Consider the following 14,292-nt stretch of genomic DNA (forward strand, 5'->3'; position numbering starts at 1 on the left):
ACTGAAATTTGTATGGAATAGACACCAACCCTGGTTGTCGAAGAAGTGGATATCGATTAAGGCAGCCCCCTGCACCTCTCTGATTCAGATGGGTTGGGTTAAATGAAGAAGACACATTTCAGTTGAAGGCATTCAGTTGTACAACTGACTAGGTATCCCCCTTTCCATTTCATATGCGCTGTATATGTGTATAAGCACATCCATTATAGGAATGGGCTTATGCTTGCTTGCATGCAGTAGTAGATCATTCATTATATTTTTGTTGACTGGGAGAGATTTGAAGTACCAAAATGCTGATATGAGATCAATTGCTTACCACAATATTGCATTTTCTCATCTGATTTGTCTTTGCAATGCGCTATTCCATCACATGTGAACTGATAGTTGATGCATTCGCCGTTCCCGCATTCAAACTCCTTGTGGATGTTGCAGGAGGAATTCCCTGCTGCAAAAGAAGATGGCTAAGCTAGTTAAACAAGTTAAGTCAAATGTTTGTGCATTTTCTCACCACAATGGCTTTAGCTGTGGTCTTAAAGTTAGCAGTAGCTGCACCAGGCTTAGCTGTAACTGTTCCAGTATGACCTTTATGTTAAAAGTACAAACACTGCATATTCCTCTCTGAAAAAAAAGTTAATTGGGTGCTAATGTATTACAACTACCTATAACAGTCTGTCCTTGCCAGTGAATAAAAGTGTATAGATAATTACTGAACAGGAAACATTTCTCTAAAAAAAGTTGAAAATCTGATCTAAACTACTAGTTATGTTTTTTTGTGAGAATTGCAAGATTATTGAATGTATGGTTGGTTAAAAAGCTACATTTCGGGACTCCAAGTGGCACAGCGGTCTAAGGCACTGCATCGCAGTGCTAGTGGTTTCACTACAGATCTGGGTTTGATCCTGGGATTTGTCGCAGCCGGCCGCGACAGGGAAACCCATGTGGCGGTGCACAATTGGTCCAGTCTCATCCGGGTTGGTGGAGAGTTTGGCCGACTGGGATGTCCTTGTCTCATCGCGCTCTTGCGACTCCTTGTGGAGGCCGGGCGCACGCACGCTGACTTTGGTCGCCAGTGGTACGGTGTTTCCTCCGACACATTGGTGCGTCTGACTTCCGGGTTAAGCGAGCAGTGTGTCAAGAAGCAGTGCGGCTTGGCGAGGTCCTGTTTCGGAGGACACATGGCTCTTGACCTTCGCTACTCCCGAGTCCGTACGGCAGTTGCAGCGATGGTACAATACTTTAACTACCAGATGGATATCACAAAATTGGGGAGAAAAAGGGGTTAAAAAATAAATAATCTCATAACTTACAAATGCATCTGTTGTCATCTAATAACACACGTGCTCCCCGACAACTACAGTTAACTCTTCCATCTGGGGTCAACAGACACAAGTCACCACAGCCACTGTTATTGAGTCTGCATGGGGACATCTCACCTACAGAACACACAGCCAATCAGAGATATTATAGACACAACAGGAGACGAACAACAGATGCTTTATAGACACAACGTGAGGCAAAAAGACAGAGACAAAGTGAGGTTGCAATTATTACAGTATCTTGCAATGTCAAAGACATTCAGAATTTTTATTATCAACTGTTTTTAAGAACATTTAACGCTGAAGAACGACCAATAAACTAAACTGAATGTCACCAGTTAATTAACGGCTAAACCTCAATTAACAGAGTTTATTTCAAGGCCAACGGTCCCAACCCACAGCTCCCACCTCCCACCAGCCCAGCATAAAGAACGCATCAGCTCAGTCAGTGTAACAGGAACAAGCAGGTATGGTCTCATCCTCCCTGATAAAGAAAGAGCGAAGGATGCAGAGGGAGGGGAAACAATAAAGCACAGGCATCACCAGTGCTCACTGGAGAGACACGTGACAAATGAACCATAGCTTTCCTTTCCTTCCCTCCCCTCCAACCCTCTGTCTCTCATTCACGCATCAGTGTCTGTGTGTGGGGGATGTGTGTGTGAGGGATGTGTCGGTGTGTGTGTGCGCGTGTGTGTGAGGATGGATGGATGACTCAGCAGGCCTCTGGAAGAACTCCTGGAGCCCCCAGGTTCAGGTTGGCCTCATCTGATTACAGAGGAACGAGAGGATCAGGAAGGACCGATAGGAAGACTGATGAAAATGTGGAAGCATTGACTTCACATTTAACTATCTGGAGGAGGAAAACTGGGGTGAGATGAACAGTGGTCCTGTGTAACTCAGCTTTACATGTACTAGTGTGACGGTAGCAAACTAGGTTCAATGCCCGCAGGGATCACATACATACTAAAAATGGATGCATTACCTGTACTGTAATTAGCTTTGGATAAAATGATTTATTAATTTAAACATTGCAGGTTGTTACTTATCAATTGGCAAGACGGAGAGGTCAAAAAGTTATGTCTGTGATCATTTGTGATGATGAAATAAATGAGAAGGAAAAGTCCCTCAACATCTTCATAGAGAGAGTCAAGCCGTTGGGAAGCTCTTAAGTACTTTTCCCAATGTCCTAGTACTTACAGTACATATGCACACTTCAGAGCCCTCCTATCGAACTCGGGGATTATTTTTTATTAATTACGTTGCCAGCTTTAGTTTCTCCCCAGCTAAATAAAACCATCTTAATTTATCATTCCCACCATTTTCTTCACATCAAGAGAAGGAGCCCTGGTAGGTAGATACACTGCTGTGAGTCCTACTGGAAAACTAATAAGTAAAAATAATCCCAAACACCAAACTAAATTAAACAGACAAATGTAGGCAAATGCACAGATCTGTAACAGACAGATGAAAAAAAATACTATTACACTACAGATCTATTCTTCTCTTACACATTCCATATTGGAGGGAAATAATGTGTGGGCATAAGTGCATTGCACAGACATACATGGGCCCCCAAACATTCACAAACAGTCTATCCCTGTCTTTTTGAGATAAGAATTCAGGGAGTTGGTGTCGGAAGTCTAGATTCCTGGGAGTTGGTGTCGTAAGTCTAGATACTCACAGCTGTTGGAGTCATTTGTCACAGCGATGATTCCCATGGGCTGGTGGGGGATATCTGCTCGCAGAACCTTGGTCTCTCCACCTGTGTACTTGTTGGATCGTAGCACGGCCCTGCGAGCCCAGTCCGACCAGAAGAGGAAGTCCCCATAAATAGCCAGACCAAAAAAAGTTCCTGGCCCTGACTTCACGATGACCTGTGATTTACAAAGCAGTACATCAGTGAAATCATTCATAACTTGTCTAATATGTCTAGAGTGCCAATACCAAGCCATAGCTAAATCCTCTACTTCATTGTACTCTAGTAAAACATATATGCTTTTCAAAGACTTCATGTCAATTACATCTAAACATCAAATGAGTAAATATTGATGAAAACATAAATAAAATAAAATAAAAAACAGACTTTGAATACATAGCACAAATTAATTAATTAATCACTGCATCATCAACCCCTGTACACACAAACAACCTCTCCTAGGTTAGTGCTAAACCCAGTTGTTGCTATGTAAATGTATGACAGTGTCACAGAGAGGGAGGCAGGAATACATCAGACAGACGGCTCCTTTGGGAGTCTCTCTCTATGCTGGGGCCACCAGGCAGGTCTTCCTGCAGGTCTGTAGTCTCAGCCATTAGTGGGACATGCTCGTAACCATCATCACATTAGCCCTGCTGCCATGCAGGGATTAATAGGACAGGTGTTGATTCAAGGAGCACAGCTTGTTACAGGGAAAACAACTGGCCAGCAGGAGAGAAAGAGCAAGAGAAAGGGCAACCAGTGGAGCACAAACATTGTAAATACCACCAATATTTCTCTCTTTATTTATCATCCCCTACTATTCCTACTACAACTATTTACACATTGCTAAAACACTGTACATAGCGGATAATATAACACTTGAAATGTCTTTATCTTTTTGAGTGTAATATTTAATGTTATATTCTAATATTTTTAATGTTTTGTGTCTTCTCACTTTTGTTGATTGCCAAAGCAAGTGAAATAAACAATGTAAACATGCCATGCATTCCCATGCCAATAAAACCCCTATGAATTGAGAGAGAGCTAGAGAAAGATGACAAGGAATCCAGAGGGATTTTGACAGAAATTTGATTAGGGAGAATGCTGGTTTTATACACAGGGACAAATTACCACTGTGTTCAAAATCTCTTAGAATCTATTTATATGACATGTCTTGTCACGTGTTGTCCCTTTCCAGCCTCTAGGTCACCAGGCTGCTCATTATGGTGCACAATTGTCACCATCGTTACACGCACCTGCGCATCACCAGACTCACCTGGACTCCATCACCTCCCTGATTACCTTCCCTATATATGTCACTTCCTTTCGTTTCTTCCCCAGGCGTTATTGTTTCTGTTCCAGTGTCATGTCTGTGCGTTGTTTGTGTTTTGTATTATGTTACGTTTATTTATTAAAACATTCACTCCCTGAACTTGCTTCCCAACTCTCAGCGCACACGTTACAGTTCTGAGTAAATAAAACCAAGGCAGTTGTAGACAACAAAAGGAAGGGAAGCCCTGGGATATAATAGTAGAACTTTGCAGGTAAATGTTCTTTGGCAATGGGGTTATGAATCGATTATTTTTAAACAATTCTTTGAATGAATGATGTGCTTCGCCATTGTAGTAATTGGGGTTTGGTTAAATCGTGGTAAATCAAATCATGGGAATCATAAGAATCATCTGTGAATCGCAAACAGTAAAAGGAATTTTGAATTGTGTCGCTGCAAATCAAATTTTGTAGATACTTTAGGTTTATTTGGACATTCAATTTATGAGACATTGCAACTCAATAGATGCTTGTAGTCGACCTGAAGTAAACACTTCTAAAAGCAAGATATACTGTATATTGGCTCTATAAAATCCACAATGCCTGCTGAAACAGTCATTTTCTAAGTTTTTCCCCCAAACCCTTCCCAATTAAATGTTGAATGCAAGGTAGGCCTACCTGGCAGAATGATAGCATGATGATTTATATCAATCGATTGCACAATTGTTTTACATACACTGCCATCACATGTGCAGTACGGAAATCTGACAGAAACATCACTAGCTTAACACAAATGTACTGTAACTAAAACTTGGCTGGGACATATATTCAATAACGCCCTCTAACACCTGACACCAATATTGTGGATTGGGGGGTACCCTGACTGGGACTCAAACCCTGGTCCCTGTGACTGTCACTCCAAAACCATTATACTGAACAGCTTCTACCCCCAAGCCATAAGACTACTGAACAGTTAATCAAAGTGACTTCCGGCGCCAACAGAGATGGCCGCCTCGCTTCGCGTTCCTAGGAAACTATGCAGTGTTTTGTTTTTTTACGTGTTATTTCTTACATTAGTACCCCAGGTCATCTTAGGTTTCATTACATACAGTCGAGAAGAACTACTGAATATAAGATCAGCGTCAACTCACGATCAGTATGACCAAGAATATGTTTTTCGCGACGCGGATACTGTGTTCTGCCTTTCACCCAGGACAACGGAATGGATCCCATGCAGCGACCCAAAAAAACGACTCCGAAAAAGAGGGAAACGAGGCGGTCTTCTGGTCAGACTCCGGAGACGGGCACATCGTGCACCACTCCCTAGCATTCTTCTCGCCAATGTCCAGTCTCTTGACAACAAGGTTGATGAAATCCGAGCAAGGGTAGCATTCCAGAGGGACATCAGAGACTAACGTTCTTTGCTTCACGGAAACATAGCTCACTGGAGAGACGCTATCCGAGGCGGTGCAGCCAGCGCGTTTCTCGACGCATCGCGCCGACAGAAACAAACATCTTTCTGGTAAGAAGAGGGGCGGAGGCGTATGCCTTATGGCTAACGAGACATGGTGTGATGAAAGAAACATACAGGAACTCAAATCCTTCTGTTCACCTGATTTAGAATTCCTCACAATCAAATGTAGACCGCATTATCTACCAAGAGAATTCTCTTCGATTATAATCACAGCCGTATATATCCCCCCCCAAGCAGACACATTGATGGCTCTGAACAAACTTTATTTGACTCTTTGCAAACTGGAATCCATTTATCCGGAGGCTGCATTTATTGTAGCTGGGGATTTTAACAAAGCTAATCTGAAAACAAGTTTTATCAGCATATCGATTGCGCAAGCAGGGGTGGAAAAACCTTGGATCATTGTTACTCTAACTTCCGCGACGCATATAAGGCCCTGCCCCGCCCTCCTTTCGGAAAAGCTGACCACGACTCCATTTTGTTGATCCCTGCCTACAGACAGAAACTAAAACAAGAGGCTCCCATGCTGAGGTCTGTCCAACGCTGGTCCGACCAAGCTGACTCCACACTCCAAGACTGCTTCCATCACGTGGACTGGGACATGTTTCGTATTGCGTCAGATAACAATATTGACCAATACGCTGATTCGGTGTGCGAGTTCATTAGAACGTGCGTTGAAGATGTCGTTCCCATAGCAACGATTAAAACATTCCCTAACCAGAAACCGTGGATTGATGGCAGCATTCGCGTGAAACTGAAAGCGCGAACCACTGCTTTTAATCAGGGCAAGGTGACTGGTAACATGATCGAATACAAACAGTGCAGCTATTCCCTCCGCAAGGCTATCAAACAAGCTAAGCGTACAGAGACAAAGTAGAATCTCAATTCAACAGCTCAGACACAAGAGGCATGTGGCAGGGTCTACAGTCAATCACGGACTACAAGAAGAAATCCAGCCCAGTCACGGACCAGGATGTCCTGCTCCCAGGCAGACTAAATAACTTTTTTGCCCGCTTTGAGGACAATACAGTGCCACTGACACGGCCTGCAACGAAAACATGCAGACTCTCCTTCACTGCAGCCGAGGTGAGTAAGACATTTAAACGTGTTAACCCTCGCAAGGCTGCAGGCCCAGACGGCATCCCCAGCCGCGCCCTCAGAGCATGCGCAGACCAGCTGGCCGGTGTGTTTACGGACATATTCAATCAATCCCTATACCAGTCTGCTGTTCCCACATGCTTCAAGAGGGCCACCATTGATCCTGTTCCCAAGAAAGCTAAGGTAACTGAGCTAAACGACTACCGCCCCGTAGCACTCACTTCCGTCATCATGAAGTGCTTTGAGAGACTAGTCAAGGACCATATCACCTCCACCCTACCTGACACCCTAGACCCACTCCAATTTGCTTACCGCCCAAATAGGTCCACAGACGATGCAATCTCAACCACACTGCACACTGCCCTAACCCATCTGGACAAGAGGAATACCTATGTGAGAATGCTGTTCATCGACTACAGCTCGGCATTCAACACCATAGTACCCTCCAAGCTCGTCATCAAGCTCGAGACCCTGGGTCTTGACCCCGCCCTGTGCAACTGGGTACTGGACTTCCTGACGGGCCGCCCCCAGGTGGTAAGGGTAGGCAACAACATCTCCACCCCGCTGATCCTCAACACTGGGGCCCCACAAGGGTGCGTTCTGAGCCCTCTCCTGTACTCCCTGTTCACCCACGACTGCGTGGCCACGCACGCCTTCAACTCAATCATCAAGTTTGCGGACGACACAACAGTGGTAGGCTTGATTACCAACAACGACGAGACGGCCTACAGGGAGGAGGTGAGGGCCCTCGGAGTGTGGTGTCAGGAAAATAACCTCACACTCAACGTCAACAAAACTAAGGAGATGATTGTGGACTTCAGGAAACAGCAGAGGGAACACCCCCCTATCCACATCGATGGAACAGTAGTGGAGAGGGTAGCAAGTTTTAAGTTCCTCGGCATACACATCACAGACAAACTGAATTGGTCCACTCACACAGACAGCATCGTGAAGAAGGCGCAGCAGCGCCTCTTCAACCTCAGTAGGCTGAAGAAATTTGGTTTGTCACCAAAAGCACTCACAAACTTCTACAGATGCACAATCGAGAGCATCCTGGCGGGCTGTATCACCGCCTGGTACGGCAACTGCTCCGCCCACAACCGTAAGGCTCTCCAGAGGGTAGTGAGGTCTGCACAACGCATCACCGGGGGCAAACTACCTGCCCTCCAGGACACCTACACCACCCGATGTTACAGGAAGGCCATAAAGATCATCAAGGACATCAACCATCCGAGCCACTGCCTGTTCACCCCGCTATCAGGCGAGGTCAGTACAGGTGCATCAAAGCTGGGACCGAGAGACTGAAAAACAGCTTATATCTCAAGGCCATCAGACTGTTAAACAGCCACCACTAACATTGAGTGGCTGCTGCCAACACACTGACACTGACACTGACTCAACTCCAGCCACTTTAATAATGGGAATTGATGGGAAATGATGTAAATATATCACTAGCCACTTTAAACAATGCTACCTTATATAATGTTACTTACCCTACATTATTCATCTCATATGCATACTGTACTCTATATCGACTGCATCCTTATGTAATACATGTATCACTAGCCACTTTAACTATGCCACTTTGTTTACATACTCACCTCATGTATATACTGTACTCGATACCATCTACTGTATCCTGCCTATGCTGCTCTGTACCATCACTCATTCATATATCCTTATGTACATATTCTTTATCCCCTTACACTGTGTATAAGACAGTAGTTTTGGTATTTTTAGTTAGATTACTTGTTGGTTATTACTGCATTGTCGGAACTAGAAGCACAAGCATTTCACTACACTCGCATTAACATCTGCTAACCATGTGTATGTGACAAATACAATTTGATTTGATTTGATTTGATGGTAACCCGGACTATTTACATTGACTCCCTTATTTATTTATTTATCTTAATCGTTTTGTGCTGACTCCTTTGCACTGGCTCTATGTACACTCGATAGACTCTACCCACACATACTACACTGACACTCCAACACACACAAAACATATACACACACACCTGCATATTGACGCCACACACACTCATACATTGACACACTTTCACACTTCACATACGCTGCTGCCACTCTGTTTATTATACAGCTTATCCTGATTGCCTAGTCACTTTTACCCTTACCCGCAAATACAGTTTGATTTGATTTTGGCGACTCCGGGATGCTGGCCTTCGAGGCAGAGTTCCTCTGTCCAATGCCTGTGTTCTTTTGACCATCTTAATCTTTTCTTTTTATTGGCCAGTCTAAGATACATCTTTGCAACTCTGCCTAGAAGTCGAGCATACCAGAGTCGCCTCTTCACTGTTTACGAGACTGGTGTTTTGCGTGTACTATTTAATGAAGCTGCTAGTTGAGGACCTGTGAGGCGTCTGTTTCTCAAACTAGACGCTCTAATGTACTTGTTCTCTTGCTCAGATGTGCACCGGGGCCTACCACTCCTCTTTCTATTCTGGTTAGAGCCAGTTTGCGCTGTTCTGTGAAGGAGTAGTACACAACGTTGTACGAGATCTTCAGTTTCTTGGCAATTTCTTGCATGGAATAGCCTTCATTTCTGAGAACAAGAATAGAATAGTTTCAAAAGAACGTTTCTGGCAAAGAATGTTTCTGGACATTTTTAGCCTGTAATCAAACCCACAAATGCTGATGTTCCAGATACTCAACTAGTCTAAAGTTGTCCAGTTTTATTGCTTCTTTAAAATCCGGTTTAAAAACAGTTTTCAGCTGTGCTAACATAATTTCAAAAGAGTTATCTAATGATCAATTAGCCTTTTAAAATGATGAACTTGGATTAGCTAACACAACGTTCCATTGGAACACAGGAGTGATAGTTGTGATAATGGGCCTCTGTACGCCTATGTAGATATTCCATTAAAAAACAGCCGTTTCCAGCTACAATAGTCATTTACAACATTAACAATGTCTACACTGTATTTCTGAACTATTTTATTTTATTTTAATGGACAACATTTTTGCTTTTTTCAAAAACAAGGACATTTGTAGAAACTCTTTTGGAACGGTAGTGTATGTCATTTAACTTTTAAATTGTATGACCTTTCATGTGTGACATAAACAAAACCACTGCGTAAACTTCAAAAGACTCCTGTAGGCTACCTGCACATGCTCCTCCACTCCAGCATCCAAAAGGTTCACAGGCTATTCAATGAATGGAAAGAGTTATCTGTTTCATCTGTTATGAAACACCAAAAGGTTTAATGACATTCGGAGATTGTCAAGCCAAGCCTTTGATACTGAGTATGGAGGAATGTATTTTCTATTGGTCGAGACTGACATACTCTATTTGATTGTGGTGTTGAAAATGCAAACCACGATGAAGCTCGAAGTCGGTAATCAAGATGCAGTTATGCTTATTGGTTGTGTGTGGTGCATTGGTACAGAAACCTGTTGGTGGAAAATTGTTGCGTATATTTTATCAAATTATAAATAAAAAGCATCAAAATGTGGAAAATCTGATTTCCCCCTAGCTAATCATTGCCTGTAGCCAGCTCTGATCGCAGTGAGATTGAGCTTGTGGTCGGCAAACCCTTTACCTTCTGGCCCGTAGCCCTGCCACAAAACCATGCTGAAGTGGTCAAGTCCACATGCACGTTTATGAATGCAGGGTTGCCACAGTTTTTTTTATTTATGGTGGTAATCATCCTTTTTTGTACATTTTATGAGGGTGGATGGGGTGATTTCTTTGTTTATAGTACAGGAGACGGTCATGTGAAAATATTTTTAACGTTGGGGTGGGGGGGCGATTTTTTTTTTTAGGACACCTCGAGTTGGACCAGCCCTAATATCTTGCATAAGTATGTCAATGTATATAAGACGTCACAAATAATTGTCATACAATGTAATTGTAGTCTGAAGATCATATCATGCCACGCTCTAATTTTGGGATTTGGGATCGCACCCTTAAGAACCAGTTCTCAATTAGTATTCAGTCTGTTCACACTTAAAAAGGTCTTATTTTCACTGCCTTAATGTGTTGACATCTTATCCCCATCACATACTCCAGCGGGCGCTCTGGACTTTTGGCAGCATGGTTAATGACACGACGACGCCACTTAAAATGGCACAGTGGAGTGAGGAAGGCAAGTGGGCCTTTTTAGCTCTTTGCTGTACTCTGTGTTCATCTCATGTCTGTCAGAGCAGAGGGAGGGGGTGTCACACAGTCACAGTGTTAGGCTGTCAGGCAGCAATGACACTTCCAGATCCCTGAGCTACAGGAGCCATGGAGTCCCTCTGTGGACCTTCTGCCATACAATACCACTCTGCACCACCCCGCCCACATACTGCCCTGCACCGCCCCCACATCATCACACATAATGTCAGGAAGTCCCACTCTAGCCAACTCTCGCTCCCTCTCTCTCTCTCAACCCCCTCTCTCTCTCTCTCCCTCTGTCTCCCCACCTCTCTCCACCCGGGGTGTCTCACCACTGCTTTGTTGATAACCCGTTAGCGCTGTTTAATTTTCACATTCTAATAGGGAGAGTGATGGGCTCGCCCCCACAGGGCTTTTCTGTGTGAGCCTTCATTAGCATGAGAGAGACCGCAGGCGGTGCACGCAGGAACCCAAACGGTGTGACTTTTGAGCTGCACGACCCTGCTTTGGCAAACGTATGGGTGACTAATTGAGATGGGCCAAAGTCCTCGGTCACGGAGGTCGTGTCAAGCACAAATTGAAATCCGTCGGCAAAGAGGAGAGCCACATTCGATTGTAATCCCTTACATGCCAGGGATACAGAAGGATACAGTACATATTCAGAATGTTCACCACTATGAATATATATTATGCAAGCAACCTCTCACAGATAAAATGAGACTGGTCCTTTCCTTTACAATTTGAAGGGAAATTACTTCTATAATTAAGTAAACAATTGACTCTGTCTTTTGAGATATATTATATGAAAAGAATGCTGAGAGGTATTACAGAAGCCATCCCTTGTATGACAGCTGAAACACCATCAGGCTCAATAGGAATGGAAGATAATGTAGCGGGTAGAAAATGTGTCCCATTTCAGCTTAAGGGGGGCATAACACTGACATTTCAGCAGAGAATCATTGCCTTTGTGTCTACCATGTTTCAAATATCTTTTCTCTCCTCCATAAAAAGCTATGGACAGTGACAACATCAGAACACACGTTGGTTCAACAAGAAGTAATTGCCTTTTTGAACTGCCTATACTCTTGGTCCTTAGTGAAGAAGGTGAGATTGAATAAATATGCTCAAATTCTGTGGTCTTGTGTGCTGCCCAATTCAAACGAGCTGCAGTATGTCTTTTATCATTAGAATGTGTTAATAACATCAACTAGGTATGACATTAGTTGAGCCCTTAGGTTTTAACGACAGATTAAACCTGGTCCTGGACTAAAAAACATGCTTAATGGATAATCTCCATTGAAAGTTATTTGTAATCCAGCCCAAAGTCTAACACAGTAACATAGTGTAACTGTGGTTGCATTTATAGTGGCATACATAGAGAATCCTCATGTCAGTCATACTCACATATCTGTGTAAGCCATCGTAATCACACCTCTCTATCTTCCCCAGACTTCCATCAGAGAAGTAGATCTTCTCAGCCTTGTGGTCGATGGTGAGTCCGTTAGGCGTGAGGATGTCAGTGCTGACGATCACCTTCATGTTGTTTCCTGCCAGGGTGGACCTCATAATACTGGGACGCTGCTCGTTCCAGTTAGTCCAGAACATCAGGCTGAAATAAACATTAAAAAACCTACTATTAACTAGATGGTCATTTGAGAAACAGTTTTAAAGGAGTCCGTTGACTGGAAACAGGAGAGATACATAATAACAGTTATGTTTACAAGTTTTTTATCTCAAGTCTTAAAAGCAATTTCCACCTTCACTGCAAACAGATAACCCAGATTCAATGTCTCTCTATATGCACATTTCCCCTTAGACATCTTTATACCCCCCTCAGTGAAGAGGACAAAACAAATATATGCTCTTTGAAATTGAATTAGGGGAGTGTATGATGGCTTTAATAGGACTGCAATTGAAACTTGTCAAGCTCCTTGGCTTTCTTCGTAGGGGAAAATAAACACTAATAGCTGTGAGAATTATTCATAGGCAGCTGTTTTAAATTGCCTATGGCTCTATCTGGTCGTGATCCCATAGCTCACGATGGCCTGCATGACCTGTCATCTGCTCCTCATGTTGTCTCTGTCGGCTTTGTTAGTGTCGCCTTGCAGGAGCTACTGCAGCTCCCATCTCTAATAAGGTTGGTGCTGCAGTTTCATTTTTGATACTCACTTTCCATTTAATAAAAACCAGATTAGCATCAATGAATGCTGAATGGAATTGGTATTCATATTTCTTTGAGGGGACTACTAAGAATACGGAAAATTATGATCGTGTGGGATTGTATCTGAGGAAGTAGGTTCTGCAAAATTAAAGGAATATGTGAATTGTATTAGTGTACAGCAGCTACATATTTACTTCTTAGAAGAAAAAGTAGAGGGATTATATCCTCATCAAACTGTCAGGTATTGTATTGTACTGATCAAAGATTAACAATGTATACTTTTGAAGTTGAGCAAAATAGAGATAGGCCTATATATGGTTATGGTGGACCCTCCCTATAGAAGACAATGTTTACAGCATTGGAAGTCTTGAGAATTCATAGGGGCTAGTTAGAATATGTCAGAGAGTGCTAATTTATCATATTAGGTTACATTTAAATTAGCAGCGTTCTGTAGTGAAAATGCCAAATTGCATACTGCATGCATACCCACTTAGGTCAAATTTGTTTGTGAACTCTGGGTCAGTGTTCTGTGAAAACCTCCTTGGCATGCATAATTACTGTAGTTTGAGACATACTTTTATATCTTAAAGGATATAACAGGAACATTAGTTTGTTATTGTGAAAGCACTGCAGGCAGTATTTCTTCAAATGTGAGTGTGTCAAACCAATTAAATGTCTCGCCTTCACTACACCGTAGGGATCCAATCTTCTCTACAGAACTGGACGCATATCTCTCATATAACATTCTACTGATTGCTCTAACAAAATTAAACTCACTGAGATTTGTTCAAGAGGTGACATTCGTTAGACAAAATTGTCTTTAGACAGCAAGACAATTCACTTTGTCCAAGGAGGCATGTCTTGTGTTTTAATGCTACCAAAATGTATGTATGTTATATATCTGTTGAGCATATACTGTACAAACATAGCTTCAAGCATAGAATTACATACTGCATCTGAAGTAGTAACTAATGAACTACATTTGTGGTCCACACAAATTCTGACATCAATAAAACAAGAGACTAGCCTGGTTACAGATGTGTTTGTGATGTCTTGCCAACTCCCATGTTGTGACAATGAACATGGCAGTTGGCAAGACAACACAAACACACCTGGGACCAGGCTATTGGGAGACTTAGTAGAACTAGAACTACATAC

At 42.8% G+C, this 14,292-nt stretch overlaps 1 pseudogene; it reads right to left on the reverse strand.

Annotated features, from left to right (window-relative positions):
• Nucleotides 1-14,292, reverse strand: part of LOC110502094 — a 332,876-nt pseudogene that overhangs the window by 116,609 nt on the left and 201,975 nt on the right.

The sequence above is a fragment of the Oncorhynchus mykiss genome, chromosome 22, assembly GCF_013265735.2.
Source record: "Oncorhynchus mykiss isolate Arlee chromosome 22, USDA_OmykA_1.1, whole genome shotgun sequence".
Classification (NCBI taxonomy): Eukaryota; Metazoa; Chordata; class Actinopteri; order Salmoniformes; family Salmonidae; genus Oncorhynchus; species Oncorhynchus mykiss.